General features: G+C 38.9%; 1 protein-coding gene across 5 annotated transcripts in view; it reads right to left on the reverse strand.

The window, feature by feature from the left end:
• Positions 1-18,510, reverse strand: part of LOC124159396 (aryl hydrocarbon receptor nuclear translocator-like protein 1) — a 415,122-nt gene that overhangs the window by 352,551 nt on the left and 44,061 nt on the right. The window lies entirely within an intron of this gene.

Consider the following 18,510-nt stretch of genomic DNA (forward strand, 5'->3'; position numbering starts at 1 on the left):
AAAAAAGAATAATAAACTAGACAACAAAAATCTACTGCAAGAACGAGAACTCAACATCAGAAACCGTCATCATATGGTCTCCAACGTACCAAAACAATCAGAGAGAATCGATATTCTTCAAGACCAGAATGAAAATGCTTACGTCATCTGATGGAAGGAGAGATTCGATCCGGAGAGCTATAAAAAATAACGGTGAAACGCGAGGGGAGGCATTTTGCGCACCAAGTCAGCGGCGGGCGAAAGGGCGAGCAGGGGAAAAATATTTCAAATGCCACATTACCGACCGTCGATACAAAATAATGTTCGCCCGCAAGGAAAAATTATGTACATAAAATACCTAGCCTACATAACTGTAAGGAGAATGGAGAATTCGAGATGAATGGAGAGGAAAACAAACGAGGATTTGATCGAAACTTTGCGTGAAAAAAGAAAGCTCGTGGAAGAGAGGCGCAGAAGACGAGATACTAAGGGGTTAAGGAATACTAGAGTTGGTAACGGATGGATGGAATGCTGGGAAGGCAAAAATGGGGAAGAGCAGAATTTTTGGATGGGATGAGGAGAATGCATGCCGACCGGAGGATCAGAATCATGAAAGAAGATAATGGCTCACGGCCTTAAAAGAGCGGTAGGGGTAATACAACTTTCACGAAGAAATGCCAAAAATGGAGGATTAATCTGATTAATTCGATATCCACAGGTAGACCACAGAATTACATCATCGGTCACTAGTCCATAAGAACCAGTAGAGTTGACCCACACTGGGGTTACCACATTTAGGAGTAGTAAAATCAGGATATATCTAAATTCACAGGCCTCGGTGGCGGCGGGGTTAAGACCTCGCCCACCAAACCAATGGTCGCGGGTTCGAGTCCCACCCGGACCTCGGTGTTTTTAGATGTGCTGTCCAGTGATAACATGATTGTGATTGGGGGAACCTGTGAGCATTACATACCTTATTATTGCTACACTATTACTTCCAAACGAATACTGAAATATAGCCGAGACACCGCTAATAAATTTTATGCGGCAAAAACAATTGGATTCTTATCAAATTCCTCGATTACAAGTCAAAAATAAAGCAACTTCTCTCTGAACCATGGCGATTGCATTACCAACTCTGTGGTACATACCTAGTTCAAATTTGTCTATTAGTGGCGTCACTGCATCCAACTGGGTCCGTGATATCCCCGAGCCCGGAAAAAGTTACTAAGGGATAGAATTTTTTAGCAGGTTATTCGATAAAATCGAAAGACACTCACGAGGGTCTAGGAAGATTCTTGATAAAATTCGATATAATGCTTCCAATGTGTTCAATTCAGTCAGACCCGAAACAGCAATTTCATTATTCATTCAGAATATAGAAAGATAAATTTCGATGAAATTTTTTTTTTTAATTCCGCAATTTTCTTATAACTCAAAATGTAAAGGTTGCCGCCCAATTTTCAAGAGTTAATGACGTCATGCACGTACTGGTTCATTATATTGTTCAATGTGACCTGTTCCTTGACGGAAATAATCGGTCATTAGAGTGTTAGGGACAACTAAAACCACGTGCGCGAGGCCGAGAAGTGGCGAAGAAACGGAGAGCCACTCGGCAAGAGTCAGTGATGTCATTAACTTATCAAGAGATGCGTGAAAATCGCAAATGCGATGTGCGCAAATAAATGCGATATAGATGAGATGACTGGTCTTTTATGATATTTTTACGCAAATTTCCCTTTTCGACGGCAAAATTCGTACATTTTGAGCCGAGCGCAGTTTAAATGCTCCGCCGACACTCACCGCTTAAAGCATGTGAGCGACTGGCCAGCTGCTAGTTGGCTGGGACTCTACGTGGCCACGAACTACAAGTGGGCGCGGGCAAGCTACACCTCCGCCACTATATATCTTATTCCTTAATTTATTACTGCTCTACGACATAATTATTTAAAATATTCTGTATTTTGTCATATAAATGTGTTTCACTACATTTTATCGTCATCTACCTCATTATGAAATTAAAAAATAGACGCTACCAAATGCGATAAACTGTTGTTGAAAGTGCGATAAAATAAAAATGAAAGTGCAATATTCACGTATCTCTACTTATCAGCGAAAGGGTTAAGCGTGTCAAAATTTCACCACTAATAGCTCGACAAGTAGGCGACGGATCGAAAATTGGAAAGACACTGGTTCCTTTGTTTTCAAACTCTATCAAAATTGAAAATAAAAAAAAAGTGAACGAACCGATTCAAGTCATGGATTTGTCGAGGCGCTTACACCGAAGTAGTGTACATTGCGGAGAATTTTTCCGAACAAACGAACGCGGCCAGAATTTAAAAAATTGAAGAACTAACCAGGAGGCTCTCGGAAACCCACTAATGCATCAATGCACTGCAGCGCTATAAACTGCCCGACGAGAAAAAGCTCACTTAAAACTCGCTTTGCCTTTCCTATTCAGGAAGTTATGAGACGCTTGGAAACCAGTTTCATAACCAATGAATCACGAAGGAGTGATACAATGTGTGAGGCGATAATATAAAGCGATGACGTCTTCCTCTTGGCTACTATGTAACCACCGCATGTGCACAAACTTCGCTCCACTAAACTTTGCACTTTCTCGAGACTTGAGCGGCTCGGGCAGTGAGTTTTCTCTTGGAACAAAACTCACACTATCTCAAAGAAATCATGAACTGCCATCAGCTCCATAAAAAAGGGCGTTTATCATGAATGCGATTTCATATCGCAATAATCTCGAGGGTGTGAATTTGAATGAAACTGACAATAGGACTAAATTTATTTATAAGACTGAGCATAACGTGCCTAATTTGAGTGCCTTGGGCTAAAAATAACAGAAAATTAGAAGTGATAAAAATCGCATATAGCAAACGTGAGGATAAATGGCATATAGCATCCATGAAATTTGATTGGCAGACGTCCCTGGAAAATTTGACCAAGTTAAAACGCATTAAGAGTGCAATTTATTTTTCCATTAGGCATCACTCCACAATTACAATTCTAGGTTTCATAAATGATGAATGACTGGGTATCAAGATGACTATTTACACCAAATGGGATAATTTTCCACTTCATTTATATTGATATGAAATAAATATTCAAGTAAGACAATCGGACCATTAAGGAAAGTTTCTTCAACAAGTTCACATTTTTTACCACACGTTACGGATAAAACAGAAGGCTGGTGACTTGACACAGTGGAAACCCTTTATTGAGTCACAAGGAACGTAATTTTTCTCTTTTTTATCAGATTTTTTACTCGTTTCGACATTATAGTCGTACATATGCCACTTTATTTGATAAACATAACCAAATTTCGTAACTTCCACAGGAGATGAACAACAAAATTCAAATGAAGATTCTCATAAGCAATGACTATACAGCAAACAATCTCAAAAGATATATTAAATAATGAATAGGAATACCTATGGAAACCTCAAGGCAAGAGAGCTTTTTCGCTGCTCAACGGGGCACTGGGGGACAAAAAAGATGATCGGAATTATTCACCCAGTAAATAAGCGCTTTTAAGTAAGGATGAGATCTCTGTAGGTGTCAGAAGTCGTAAACCATAAAATGCTATAGACTTGAGTCACCTCCCTTCGAATCCGTCCATGCAATATACATAGTAACAGGAAATCGTAACTGCTTATCTGCATCAACCGCTTATCCGCATGTCATTATGAAAGGACGAATATAAGACGCAAATTCTCACGGGAATATGCACAAAAAATCTAAGTAGAAGAAACTGTTTCCCCGACAGCAAACGATTCTGACTGAGAATGTCACTACTCGAGCTCAATAGTTTAACGGGGTATTTCTCTCACAGAGAGTGTGAGGGCTCAGGGCGAACCCTTCGAGGACACAACGCACCGGGGCCGGGAACCAAGCCAGTGGCTTAGACGCCCGATCACCCGGGGAGGGGGAGGAGAGGAAGGGAAAAGGAATGTTTGGTAACAATCGAGAGAGAGACCGCTAGGTGTCGGCCTATGACAGAAGAGCTCCCAGGGTATAGAGGAGGAACTGATTGTTGAGTTGTATTGTCGTGTGGGCAAGGGAGTACGTGACAGTACGGTGTTGTGCGTGGTGCGACGCGGACCGCGAGCCGAACTCATCGGGGGAGAGGGGAGAAGGCAGAGCAGCGGAAGGTAGGTGGACATCGGGGCGTTCTCTCTCTCTCCTATTCTTCTAATCATAATACAGTCAATTTTTTATCTTTTCTTTTGGGGCGAATTTGTAAATTTCATATTTGCGTGAAATTATATTGGCCCAAACAAGGAAAGAGGCGCCGCCGCGATAGGAGCCCGACGACGCATCTGGGAGAGGAAAGGTGCGGCAGGAACGGGACAGGGAAAAACACCTCAGCGCTATGGGAGCGAAGAGGGCCCTACTATTAATACTACAAAGCCATTAATGTGCCAACGATTTTGGTGAATTTTCCTATAAATGAGAAAAACCCATCGATCAAATCGTTGGATTGTATTTCTCTCACAATCAGACCCGAAATTGTAATTTAATAAGATGATTCGGTAGATTGACGGTAGAGACAGTTATAAAGAAAAAAGTCTTCTTGATTCGGCCATTTTCTCATAACTTAAAAATAGAAAAAAAATCAAAAGTTGCCACCCATTTTTCATGAGCTAGTGACGTCATTAAAGCACCGGTAAATTAAGTCGTTAAGTGCGGACCGTTACTTGACGGAAAGAATCGCTCATTAGAGAGCTAATGACGACGTACCTGATAAGACGGATACGTGAGGCCGAAAAGTTACGAAGAAGCGGTGAGCCGCTCGATTAGAGTCAGCGACGTCATGAAATTTCCAACGAAAGGGGGTAAGTCCGTCTATATTTCGCCGCGAGTAGCTGAAGAAGTAAGCGATACTTCAACAAAACGGAAAAAATGTGTCTATTTATTTTCAAAACTCGAACGCAATCGACAACAATAAAAAAAATGGCGAACGAGCCTATTTTTGCCCTGTACCTGTGAACTTCATCCATTTATCCATCACGATACCAGGTCATCTACGTTCGATAACAAATGGAATATGATCCAAGTCTAGATTACGTCGGAGGTAAATATCCTGCAATGAAAGACGGAAAGAGAATGAAGAAGCTCGCGTAGTATACGAGTATCACCTACCAGGTGTGACAGAGTCGGCATCGAAGGATTGCAGCGCAAGCATCGCATTGCTATGCCTCGCGGGAATGGAGAGGAATTAGCCGTTCAAGGACTACATGCGGCGTGGCGAGAGAGATTTCACTATCATTGCCTCGCTCGCAGATAAATGCTAGCCGCTGGCTCAAGCAAAACCAGCTAGACTAGGGCAAGAAAAAAGCTACCGCGTAATATACTTCAAGATAGAGTTTCAACCATTTAACGAACGAAGTACATACAGTTTTAATTCCTTGTTAAAGCTTCCTCGTGGTTCATGATAGTTTTTTTGCAATAATACCGCGGTGTGCATACCATAAGTAACCGTAATTTTCTTCGTACTTGGACAAAATACATAGGAACCTAACTTATATATACAATTTGATTAATGCGAAAATATTATGATGTTATCTAGAGGATTCGCTGAATTTAAGTAGGTAAACACAGCGTATAAATAACGAATGCAAACACTATTACACGAAAAACTATAAAGCGCAAATAGTAAAAGGATATGGAAACAATATGAATTAAGCTATGTTTATTATGTTATCACTTATTACTAACGAATGAAAAGAATTCATTCCTCGCATACTGCAACAGCAAGCGCCTTTAGATGGAAAAATGATTATAAAGATATATTTTTCAAAATAATGAGAAAGAGGTCAGTTAATTCGAAACAGCAAAATTCAGCATTTGCATTCATTAAAGTAGCCGAAATGCATAATTTTTCAATGGCTCACTGCATGGTAGGGAAAAACGAATCAGAGAAAGTGCTCAATTATTTCCACCACGCTTCGCGGATAGAATGAAGAGCTATGGGTCCTGTACGGGGCTGAAGAAAAAAATCAATGGGTGAGTTACTAAAACTTGCGAGCCGCTTTCTAAGTGAACCTACATTATTCGGTATATTACCAGCAGCAGTAATAGATATGAGCTCAATAAATATCGAATACACAAATTTGTCACGTTTCTCGCAGCATCAGATATTTAATCATCAAACAGTATTCTACGATAGCAACTACTCAGATGAAGCAACACTAAAGTTGGGACATCCGCAACGCAAACCTAATGCGTACCTAACTCTCGCGTCATGGAGCATCAGCTGCCGTAAATAGTTGGCAGAGGCAAAAGGGCATGCATATACATTTTTTTATTTATTAAAGATTGAGCCACAATTTCGCCATTATGAGACAGCCATTTTTCGAAGTACCGCATGTCATTCACGTTCTTGGTCTCAATAATTTCATAGCATTGAAAAAAGAATGAGAACTGGTGAATGGCCACGAAATGTCACAGTCGGAATTGCAAGCCACGAAGAAGCGACGACGTGGATGGGCAATGAGTTGTGACGTCCTAATTTTTGTGGACGTCCTGAATCACTAGGTAATTCCAAACTTGGGCATTGACGTTAGAGTGCGTTAAATCAGAGGGCGACTAATTTCTAGGAGTAGAAAACCTCACCATATGAACAAGAGGCTTAAAAGAATCCCAATAAAATAAATGCTAATGAGTTATGATGATATTCTTCGCTGAATAATAGCTTCGGTAACTAACGGCTCCAGCATTCAAATAGCGGCACGTAAAGTGAGGATTCGATATCATAATGAGATTAATACATTCCCGCACATGTAATTTAACGCCTATAAAGTATTACATTTACTTATGCGAAATCTAAATAACAAGAAGATATCCATAACGGTAATGTAAGTAAATTCCATGAATAAGAGCAGAAAAAATGGAGTAGGAAATTCGGATAATTCGTGGGTATATGGGCATTCTGGGTATTCGTGGGAATTGCTGCGAAGCTCAGAATAAAATCAACTTCGGATGGTAAACCGAGGAGATATAATTTAATGCTTGCTCCGCATACAAACAATCATAAGGCAGATGGAAGAGAGATAAACTGACGGAATGCAGTTCATAGAATAAATTACGCTTCAAGTCCATGATATTAATTCGAGGCACGAAGTTTGTCCATAAAAATTGCAGACATCTACGGAAGAGTAACAATTTAATAAGATATCCAATTATGGACTGGAAATCAACACTAAAGCTCAGGTTACACCCTTTCTCCGTAGTTTATCAAAGATCATGAAAATGAAAAGAAGTGTCTAGCCCTCAAGGCGACTACTAGGATAGACTATGATTAGTAGGCCAGGGACATAGCTTATACGCTTTATTTTTCTTTTTGCCAGTCAAAGTCTGCGCACCGGAAGTGATTCGGCTCAACTGACGAGGCATGAGTACCATAGAACAGAGCATCTCGGGAAACAACTAAACTTTTACGCACAAAAACCAGGCTGCTGTTCGAACATATGAAAAAGAGGAGCCATGGATCATATGAAGATAAATCCCAGCTTCCACCAGAATTTTTAACGAAACTTAGGCATGTGTTGTCAAGTTTTCATAGAATTTATTAGGAGAAATACAAACCAGACTCAATAATTTCAAACGATAAAAAACAGCGGAAAATAATACTTTACTCAATAACTGGGTATTAACGTCATAGGTACCAATAGTTCAACTATCAATTACATTGAGCATGCCGGTAGATACACAATGGCTGTCAATGGTTCTAAAATCTGATTCAGAACTGAATAACCTTCGATCTCTCAACCCAGCCGAATTTATACAACATTCAAATATTCACAAAATCGAATTCTAAGTATCAGAGAGGCGGCAAATTTTAACAAAACTTTGTAAAATAAATTAAAACGTCTGATTAGAACGGGTGCTTAAATATGGAGGAAAAATAAATGTAATTAACACTTATACAACTTCCTAGAAAAGCCCCGAGACGATTAATTCAAGGTACCCTCGCAATAAAATTTCAGAGTAAAATTTCTAAAAATGCTGTCTCACATACACTATCTTACACTTGTTTTTATAATAAGCCACTACAAAACATTGGAATTTTAACGTCACTATAATGGAGGAACCATATTTAGCCTAAATTATATCCTCATGAAGAGCTTAATTTAAATGCTATTGCATAAGCCACCCTGTAATACAACGGGCTGAAGCAGGTTCACCTGAAAAATATACACTCTAAGGATGTGTAATATTTCTAATCCTGCCGCGTGAACGGCGGTGAAATATACAAGAATTGCCATGAGAAAAAATTCCCCTGGACCGGGAATCGAACCACGGACCTGTGGATTTCCGGGCCACTGCGTAGACCACTACGCTATCCAGGTTCTTTAATTCCCATGGCAATTATACCGAGGCTCATCGTGCTAAGTGTTAGGATAGCGTAGTGGTCTGCGCAGTGGCCCGGAAAGCCAAAGGTCCGTGGTTCGATTCCCGGTCCAGGGGAATTTTTTCTCATGGCAATTCTTGTACACTCTAAGGATGTTTCGTTCGAAACCGTTGTTCGGTAAACTTCCAATCGTATTTGCCGCCGAGTGGTGCATTTTGTTTTTCTTTTGTTTATTGCTGTGTGTTCACCGTAAGAGGGCAAAAGGTTCTCAATTGTTGAATTGAAGTCAATTGTTGGGAAGAAAACGGAACGCGTGTGCTTTAGGCATGGGCGGTACTTGAAAAAGTACCGGTATTTTTGAGATGAGTATTAAAAAGCAATAATAGTACTGTCCCGGTAGTACCGGCGAAAAAATACCGGTATACCGGTACTTTCATAATTGATAAAATATGTAATTAAGTTGAGATTTAACGTTTTTTTAACCCTAATTATCCGGTATTTCGGCAAAATAGCGTAACATACAGAAAGAATACACCGAAAAAATCATTAACTGAATTTTTTTTTACGAAATTTTGTCGGAAAAATACATGGAGGCTAGATTCTCTAATACTGAAAAGGGTGAGAGCGATGAAGTTTGATGAAGGTGATGATTTTGGTGCATACCATTAAATTTTGGCGTTTTCCTGGCGTATATGAAGTGTGAAGTTCTCTCGGGAACTCTATCAGATGACTTGTTTTCCTAGAGCCACCGGTTTTTTTCGGACTCGAGACCAACATTAGAAACGTCTTCTGCCGAGAACTTCTTATTCACAGAGCTTACGTTTTCAGCCTGGGATTACCTATAAAAAGCTCCTCTAATGTTATGACATTTAATTTTATGACTTTACACGACAAGAATCGGTGTTAGTTATGGCTGAAATACTGCGATCGAATAAAATTTGACGTGTAGGTCGCTGTTCCATTTATGTCAAGGAAGAAATACCTATGTGGAGTTCCATAACTTTGACTTTTCTTGCCTTATTTGAGTTAATACAATATCGTCTAAATCAATAATGATGACATTTGTCTCGAACTCAGTTTTTGTAAAAGTACCGTTAAATGATGAGAAAACAAGAAAGAAACTAAGGAAGAAGGACTCTTGTTAATAATTAAGAAGCAAAATTAATTTGGTCTTCTTTTGGTGGTTCACTTGATTGGTTGTATGTAAAAAAATGGGAAACGGATGAACATTGCTAATATATTAAAAAAGTTGATAACTAGTGTCAACAAGCTTAAGCTTGATAGAAATGCCTATATCATGATAGCATCGCTATTCTTCAGTCTCTTCCTACGTTTACCAACTGTATTAATGCTTACACCATCAGTTTAAATTAAAATAAACAGATGGTATTATTTTTAGTGTGCTTAAATACAAGTTGTGCACTAATTGCATAAGTCTGCATCTACATTTTCTTGTCTCTTGTTATGATTTCTTGTAAAATATCCTTGGAATTAATTAAATAAACACTTCTTGCTGAAAGACATTGTAAATTGGTGTTTATTTCTTGGAAATGGGAAAGGAGGTTGTAAATACATTGTATACTTACAACCTCCTTGGAAATGGCCTACTTCGCTTGCAAGGGGACTCCATTGCTAAAGGGAACTATTTTAATCTTTATTTATATATTTTGATTTTAATATTCGTGTTCGCTTGATATATTATCAACACTCATTTGTTTAAGTAGCTGGGTAGGTAGTTGATTGATAACACTAAGATGGCAGCGCCGTCGAAGTACCGGTATTTCTAGTACCGGTACTCCGGTAGTACCGCTAAAAAAATACTGGCCGGTACTACCGGAGTAGAAAAAAAATAGTACTCGGTACTACCAAATACCGGTATTTTTTGCCCATGCCTAGTGTGCTTCGGACATCCGGGAGAACCTGCTTCAGAGACCACGTCCCAGCTCGCCATTGAAATAACGCCTCCGAATTTTCGTAAGTACCATTCGGCGGCAATACAATCTAATACAGTCCACTTTTCACCCTTTGAATATTAAACAGCCGTCGTCATAAGCATGCATCCATGCGACTACATATTATTCCGGAAAATAAGTGTTAGGTAAAAAGTAATACCGTAAAAATAACCGGAAAAATAATTCGGATGCAATGGCGTATTTCAATCAAATCAGAGTTGCAAACGTAAAATATTTCAGACTAAATTTTTAAGGATTGAGCTAATCTAACTCTATTTTTTCTACCACTTACTCATTAAAGAATCTAATGAATACAACTAAAAATTCTCACTCAATTAACTTTGATGAATACTGATTTTTTTAGGAGTACTACCCCATTGCAAAAACAACCCTATCACCGTAACTTCCCATTTTGTGCATCAAAAATTCCTTCGTTAAAAGATTTTCCTTTAAAGGTTTTCCACTTTCCGAACGTTCAGGTTTCATCAAGGATGCACCGTATGAAACTTACTCTCGAATCCGTGCAACTGAAATCAGTGGTAAAACCTCAAATCACGTCAGTAGATGGACAAACGTTTCCTAGAAGACTAAAAGGGAAATTACAGACGATCCGCACACAGTATCGTAAATGAACGCTTTTATCGGAGAATTCGATCACCACAGCGTAGTTAAGTTTTAATGAGTAGCATGATATGCAATGATGGTACCATAAAAGTCATTTTACATGCTACGCACGCTTGTAACTCATTAATCAGACCAAAATATCCACTTCAACACTCTTTGATGAAGGGTTCATGCCAGTGATTAACAAATTGAAATAGAAGGTAATCGAAGACATAGACTGCACGTAATACGACCTGGTGGTGCATGCAGGCGTAAACTTAATTGGACTCAACTGAGGAAATGCTCTTTCCTGTTCACTTCAATTCTCATGTTCATGAGCTTTATTTCGTGCTCTTTTCTTTCAGCAGAAAAAATACACTACATCAGAGGCGTAAAGGCCGTATCACACTAGCGACTGCGACCGCCGCTGCGACCGCGACTGCGGCTGCGGCTGCGACTACACCCCATCACACATTGCGGGCGACGCCACGATCGCGCATGCGCACGTATGAACGTTTCTGCTTGTGGCTTGTTTGTTTACGAAAGCCCAAAGAATAGATAGAGAGCAGCAATTGTTGTAAATGTTCCTAAAATATGTTAAAACGTACTTCATTTTCATTCACCTGTGTACTCGGGTGCAATATCCAATATACTGGGCTTCCATCTTCACTTTAAAAATCCGAAATTATCTCAGCGTTATCTTATAACCTTCTTGAACTTCCCTCGCTACGGTAACCAAAACAAACAAACACGTCTGCCGCAAGCGCGCGAGATTGAAATGGAGCTCTCTGATTGGCTGCGACTGCGACTCAGAAGAATAGCCGGTCGGCTATTCTTCGGAGTCGCAGTCGCAGCGTCGACTGCCTCGCTCTGATTGGTCGACGGGCCAGTCGCAGTCGCGGTCGCAGCCGCAGCGCCGGCCGCAGTCGCTAGTGTGATACGGCCTTAACTATGGTCGGGTGAGGGATAGAATCCCTCCCCCCCCCCCCCCAAAGCCTCAGAGAAAAAAAATATTCAAACCTATTGTCTTGTTTTGAAACATAATTATAGCATCTGCTTAAAGTTAAAGATCATTAATTAATATCATGGCAGTGGGACGAGTCAATGAATACCGAACGGTGACTAACTCCCGTTGCCTGGGGGGGGGGAGGGGTTGCCCCCCTCAATCCCTCAAAGCATATTCCTAGTTACGCCACTGCACCCTCCCTTAATGACTCCGTCCCTCCGTTTAAAAACTTCATTTCAAACTTCATTAATGCAATTTAGACACCCCCACGAGGAATGAGTAATATCTTTTTGCAACGGTAGATGATAAAACGAAAAAGTGCGAGTGTTTCAGCTATCACCGCACGGCATCTTTCTGCAGCCACCACTTTCGCACTGCGATAATTTCGCTTGATTTTCTGCTTCGGGCATTATTAAGTTCAGGGAATGAGATTATTATTCCATATTTTTTCACTTCGCCAACAAACACATAAAACGATTAAGTCTAACGAGAAACAGGGGCCACGAGAGCATGAATGATACAGATTTTTCTCGTTAAGACTGATGTTCTCATTCGCCTTACCTCAGCTCACCAATTACCCAGTCACATGAAATAGATCGTTTACACGGAATAAAACCATCGAATAAAACAAGATAAAAAAAAGCAAAAATAGATCTTGAGCTGACAGCAGAGGCGGGAGGGGAGAGGTTCCGCAGCTAAACACGTGGATGCCCGAAACAAGATACCTTGCCAGACTATCCAGGCTATCACATGGAATCAAAACCGAAAACAATATAGATCAAGTGCCTACCAATAAATTAGCGAAGGAATTACGTCGAATGCATGAATTTCTAAATAATCTTTAATTAAAAATGAAACTTACAAGAAAAGCTTAGAAAAAATCTTAATGGCAGAAAGAAAGATAAGTGAAAAGATAAGGAATATCTCTAGACGTGGTATTAGATTGGAATAAGTGAGAAAGGTCTGCTTCTAGGATTGTATATCTGGGAGAAATAACAAACTTTTCCTCAGCAAAAGAATAGCACTACCTAAAAAAGTGTTTATATTAAAGAAATGTCTGGAAGGGGTTAACAGTATTAGTTTTGAGGCTATGTAGAAATTCGTGAAAAGTTTTCTATGGATTGAGCTGACTTATGGATGTGAATTATGAACGCTAAAGAAAAGTGGAACGACCCAACCTGCTGCAGAAATGTGGTTATTTTGGAGGGCAACAAGGTGGACAGACAATAATTAATGAGAAAGTACTACAATAGACCTAGGAAAAATACCGAGAAGACGACCGACGACTTCACACGAAAAAATATTGGTGATGCCCTCCAGCAATACCATGAAGAGATAAGGCGAACAAAGAGTTTATTGGCTGCCATGGCTCTCAGCTAGCAGTAGCCGGAGCATAAACGCTCACCTCCAATTATCTAAGCTTCAGAGGTGGACGTTTGTGCTTCGGCTACTACCAGCTGAGCGCATTCGTATTATTGGGCTACTAGATGAGCCGATTTGAGGTGATGACGAATATATTCAGGCCCTATCAAAGTATTTTCACGACCCACTTGTGTCCATATCATTATGATCGTGAACTACAGCATATGAAACTCCACCTTACTCGCTCAGCACCTAAATCCTTCAACCATTAACAAATAATGACAGAGCGCAGAGCAGGGATGTAGACGGAAACAATTTTGTTCGACTACCGATGAACAGGTAATAAACTTTAAAATAATCACACGCCACAATAAATGAAAAAATTGATACGACAGAAAATGTGAAGTCTTAGAAACATTTAAAATGTTTACAAAAAAAATGATAAAACAGCACAAAGTCAATCTGAAGTATAACAAATATTAGGGTTCTACGGAGAAAATACAATTTTCGACGAAAAATAAAATATTTAAATACTTACCAACAGATTAAAAAACTGATCTTCCCGCATAATAATTACGTTTAAAAAGTTACATATTACATTCATTTTTCATTAAATAAGTACGAAAATGCAGATTAAAAATAGAATATAAGTCACGCTGTAAATGAATTTATTAAAATTAATATAGGAATACAAAATAAAACACTGGCACATCACCACGGTAGATTTCAAGTTAGCAGTAAACTTCCGCACTTACTGTAGGCAAAACACGTTAGTCAGAAATTAACATATCTTAGATTTGCTCATACAGATGAATATGCATTATTTTATAAATCCGCGAGATATGTGTCTCAATTTTGCTCTCCGACATCGAAAATACGAAAAAAATACGTTCGAACAAATAAGGGAAGATATATTCTTTAAACACAGCAACGAAATGAAATGAAGAGTTAAGCTGTAACCACTCAAAGCCTACCCATAGACGGCAGTTGTACAGTACTTAGACCGAAAGGAATCACGAAAAAAATCAGTTAAACCTCGAATCTAAATCAGGAGAAGCAAAAATACTAAGGATGAAACAAACACCGTAAGCTTTAGAAAGTCAAGGGTAGTGAATAACTAATTACTTTGGAAAAATAATACTTATCTGCCCACGAAAAGGCATTTTCCATGATAGAAAAGCATGATAACACAAGCGACTTAGCGACCAGTTCTTTATCGCCAAAACGAGAACGACCAAGGTCTTGAAACTTTTCGGCTGGCGTGGTCTGTCACGTAATACCATTCGTGTACATTGTGCGGGAACAACTTTATTGCGAGAGAATATCAAGGACGGCTTTCAAAGAAAAATAGAATGAAGGACATAAGATGGTACTATTGGCTCATGGCTGAATAGTACTACCAGTAATGGGAAAACTATTGAAATACCTACCCGACCTCAAAAAAAAATTATTTAATTTACTCTTTGATAAGGTGATCAGTAAGATTACCCTTTCTTTTATTTTTGCTTTTGTACAAAATTCAAGGGCTATCAATGTTTTCTCTAATTAACTTAGGGAGTACTTACATGTAAACCAGCATTTTAATAATTATCTAATGCCATTGTATAAAAAAATTATAATAATAATGAGCGCTTATTGCCGTGGACCCTTGGCATCCTACACACTTTACATAAATTAAAATTTCACTTGCTGTTACAAATTATAAAACAGTACGAAACAGTAGTGATAATTTCCAAAGACCATAGATGCATCAAATTCAGCATAACATAAATAGTATCTTGCATATTGCAACAATAACTTCTACTAAATAAATAAACCCAAAACTAAATAACTCAATAATAACAAATAAAGTCAAAATTTATGACTCAAAAGTAAAACATACTGCAGAAATAACTTCCACTCAATATATAACTAGACCTCAAGCAAGACATCAGTAACTGAATGAAACCTAAGAAAAATAAAAATGGAGATTTCACAAAATATAAAAGTGACTGAACCGTGATAGGTACACAGTAAAATACACCATGTCTTTTTACCGTGCACGGAAATCCAGGTATACATTTATACAGAAGAAATAAATAGATATTATTAATAACACAGAGAGAAACAAGAACTAAATTTAGGAAACATTCTACTTATGATCTATGCATGGAGAGACTTACAAATCGAAAATTTACACCTATGGATGAGGCTTATGAAGCTGGAACTCCGTTTCGATCAGCGAGCGTGGAATTCAAATGTTCCCTCTCAATTACTCATATGCAACGATTATTTTATTTCTATTCTATTTATTCCCAAACCTCCGAATACAGCTCTCATAGGCCATTTTAAATCGGGGTGTTCAACAAATTCAACAATGAAACGTACACGAACAACCATGCTCTGGATAAGGGAAACTTACCCAGGCGGGACTCGAACCCGCGACCGCGCGGTTTGGCAGTTGAGGACTTTACCCCGCCGTCACCGAGGCCGACTATATAATTATTATACATATTTATCAAAGAATACGCTTCACCAAATAAAGCGCCGTTTTTTATAATGGAAAATCTAGAATATGAAAGGGGAGGATTCAAGGATCTGCGTGGGCAGGCAGTTTGGGCTTGACCTAGGTTCCAGACCTAGATCTGCCACTGGATGTTTGGATTACACTCAGAATTTCGAGGTATAACACAGGTTTGTGGAATCAGGTACGCAACGGGCTGAATTCGAAAAAAGAGCCCGCCAAATTTCAAACCTACTTTTTTACATCCCTGAAGTTAAAACTTAGCTTGATCACTAGCGTTCACACTTGGAGTTGCGTTAACCTTCCTCATAATGAATAGCATAAACAATTATCAGAGGCTCACATTTAACGATTATAAAAGAGTAAATATTCCGTTTTCGAATTTAACTGAAAACAATTAAGTCCAAACATTTACAGAACCTCTTCTGCTTTCTGACCTGAAATAAATTTGCACACTAACCGAAATCAGTGCATTTTCTTAACACCGCTGTCGTTCGTAAAAGCTTGAAAAATCGTAAAGACACACTGCTCCAAGCATTGTAACTCAATAGACAGCACCCAAAATGAAATAGAGGCTTTGCCAATCGAGCTGTTCTGCAGAAGACGGGTATGCTAGCCTTACGACTTTATCCTCCATCACTTCTGAGGGAATTGACAATTGGGAGGAATTAGGGAAAGGGTTATTTACGAAATGACTTCGGAAGAAATATTAACAACAACGATCAAAGTGGCTCCGCAGCAGACAAACCCCGAGGTAAAAATTGAAAGCACCACCTTAAACGTTAATATGCGAAATGGAAAAGGTTAGCAAATTTGATACAAATAAATAGAATTAACTGAAAATCTTAAACCCCTACTTTTCCGTGATTAATAGATTTAATGGAAATAAAATTTGCAACTGCAATAAACTACATGTAAACAAATGCTATCGTCGGAATCCGCGAATTAGGCGCATCAGAGATACCTGCTTTGGGATTCCGCCATTTCAACCCTTATCGTAGGAGACAAAAATCACTCTTGTTTATATTTACACTAAGGCCATGACTCGAGGGGAATGCATAGAGGGGGCCCAATTCCGTCCCATACAAGGCTGATTTCTGCAGCCACTTCGGCTGCATCTTAATCGGTTTTCAAAAATGCCCGCGGCGCGGTGATGAGTGCAACGCAATACACTTATTCAAATACTTTTGCAGTATAATGTTTGTAATTGCGACGAATTACATTGATTTTTTTACTAACCCCTTGCGCTGTAATGACGAGTCTACCTCGTCAAGACATTTCGACGCCAAACCGCGTAATGACGAGTGTATCTTACCATCGGATTTTCATAATTTAAGCACTATTTAGAGGTGCATTTTAATTAGTTTGAAAGCTTAAAAATGTTAAAACATACATAGTATACATAAATAATTCATATTTAATATATATAATATGTTATATATATATATATATATATATAATGTTTTGGAAAATATGATATGCACGTGGCACGTAATATAAATAGTTCAAGTTAATAACGATAAACACAGAGACACAAAAAAGAAACACTCACATTGAAAAAATAAACTCGTCGAAGCTATCGAAGCACTTCAGGCTTCTTCGTCAGCTGAAGTATGAATGGTGAGGAAAGGAGAGGGTTGGAAGAGGGAGAAGAGGGGTAAGGGGAGAGGTGTATGGGGAGGGGGAGTTAGGAGGTGTAAAACCTGCAAGATATTCTCTCCACCCCCTGCCTCTTTTCTCCCCAAGCTTAAATTCCTACCGATTTTCCCCTCCACTACTTGTACTTCCACCAACATCATTTACCTTCTTCACTGTAATTTCTGCCCTGCTTTCTATATTGGCCAATGTACTACCCCTCTCAATCTCAGAATTAACAATCATCGCGCCTCCTGTTGTCCATCTTCCCCCCACTCCTCTCTACCAGTTCCTACACATTGTCTGTCACATGATTCCATTTTCAATCAATGCTACAAAGTATCCATTATTGCCTCCCTCCCTCCCACCGACTCCGCCCTCAACCTCCACACCCTCGAATTGGCTTGCATTTGGCACTTTCAAGCCAATAGCCTTCCAGGTCTGAACGTCTCATCCTAACCCCTATTCCTAACTCCCCCTCCCCATACACCTCTCCCCTTACCCCTCTTCTCCCTCTTCCAACCCTCTCCTTTCCTCACCATTCATACTTCAGCTGACGAAGAAGCCTGAAGTGCTTCGATAGCTTCGACGAGTTTATTTTTTCAATGTGAGTGTTTCTTTTTTGTGTCTCTGTGTTTATCGTTATTAACTTGAACTATTTATATATATATATATATATATATATATATATATGTAAAAATTAATCGAATTGGAAGGGGTTAATTTCCCTCATTAACAATATAAATTTCGTTTAGCAACCTTAATTTACCTTCTAGATTGATATGTTAATACCTTAATTTATCTATTTGATTATACCTTTAAATTTACCGAGAAATTCGGATCACTTTGTCTGCGAGTGGCGACTTTTTTTAAACCCATTTAATACCTTGCACATTAGTTTATTTTCTGAATATCGTGCACCTATCCTCTATTTATTTGTTCTGTACCCATTTTTAAATGGAATGGTAGGTAATGAAAAGATATTTTGTAGTATGTAATCAGCATAAAAAGTGAAATAAAAGGTGATAATTAAACATCACGAACACAACTATCGCTACTCGTATAAAATCATTTTATACCTTCCAATGCATCATATGTCGTGACA

This window comes from Ischnura elegans, chromosome 5 (genome assembly GCF_921293095.1).
Source record: "Ischnura elegans chromosome 5, ioIscEleg1.1, whole genome shotgun sequence".
Lineage (NCBI taxonomy): Eukaryota > Metazoa > Arthropoda > Insecta > Odonata > Coenagrionidae > Ischnura > Ischnura elegans.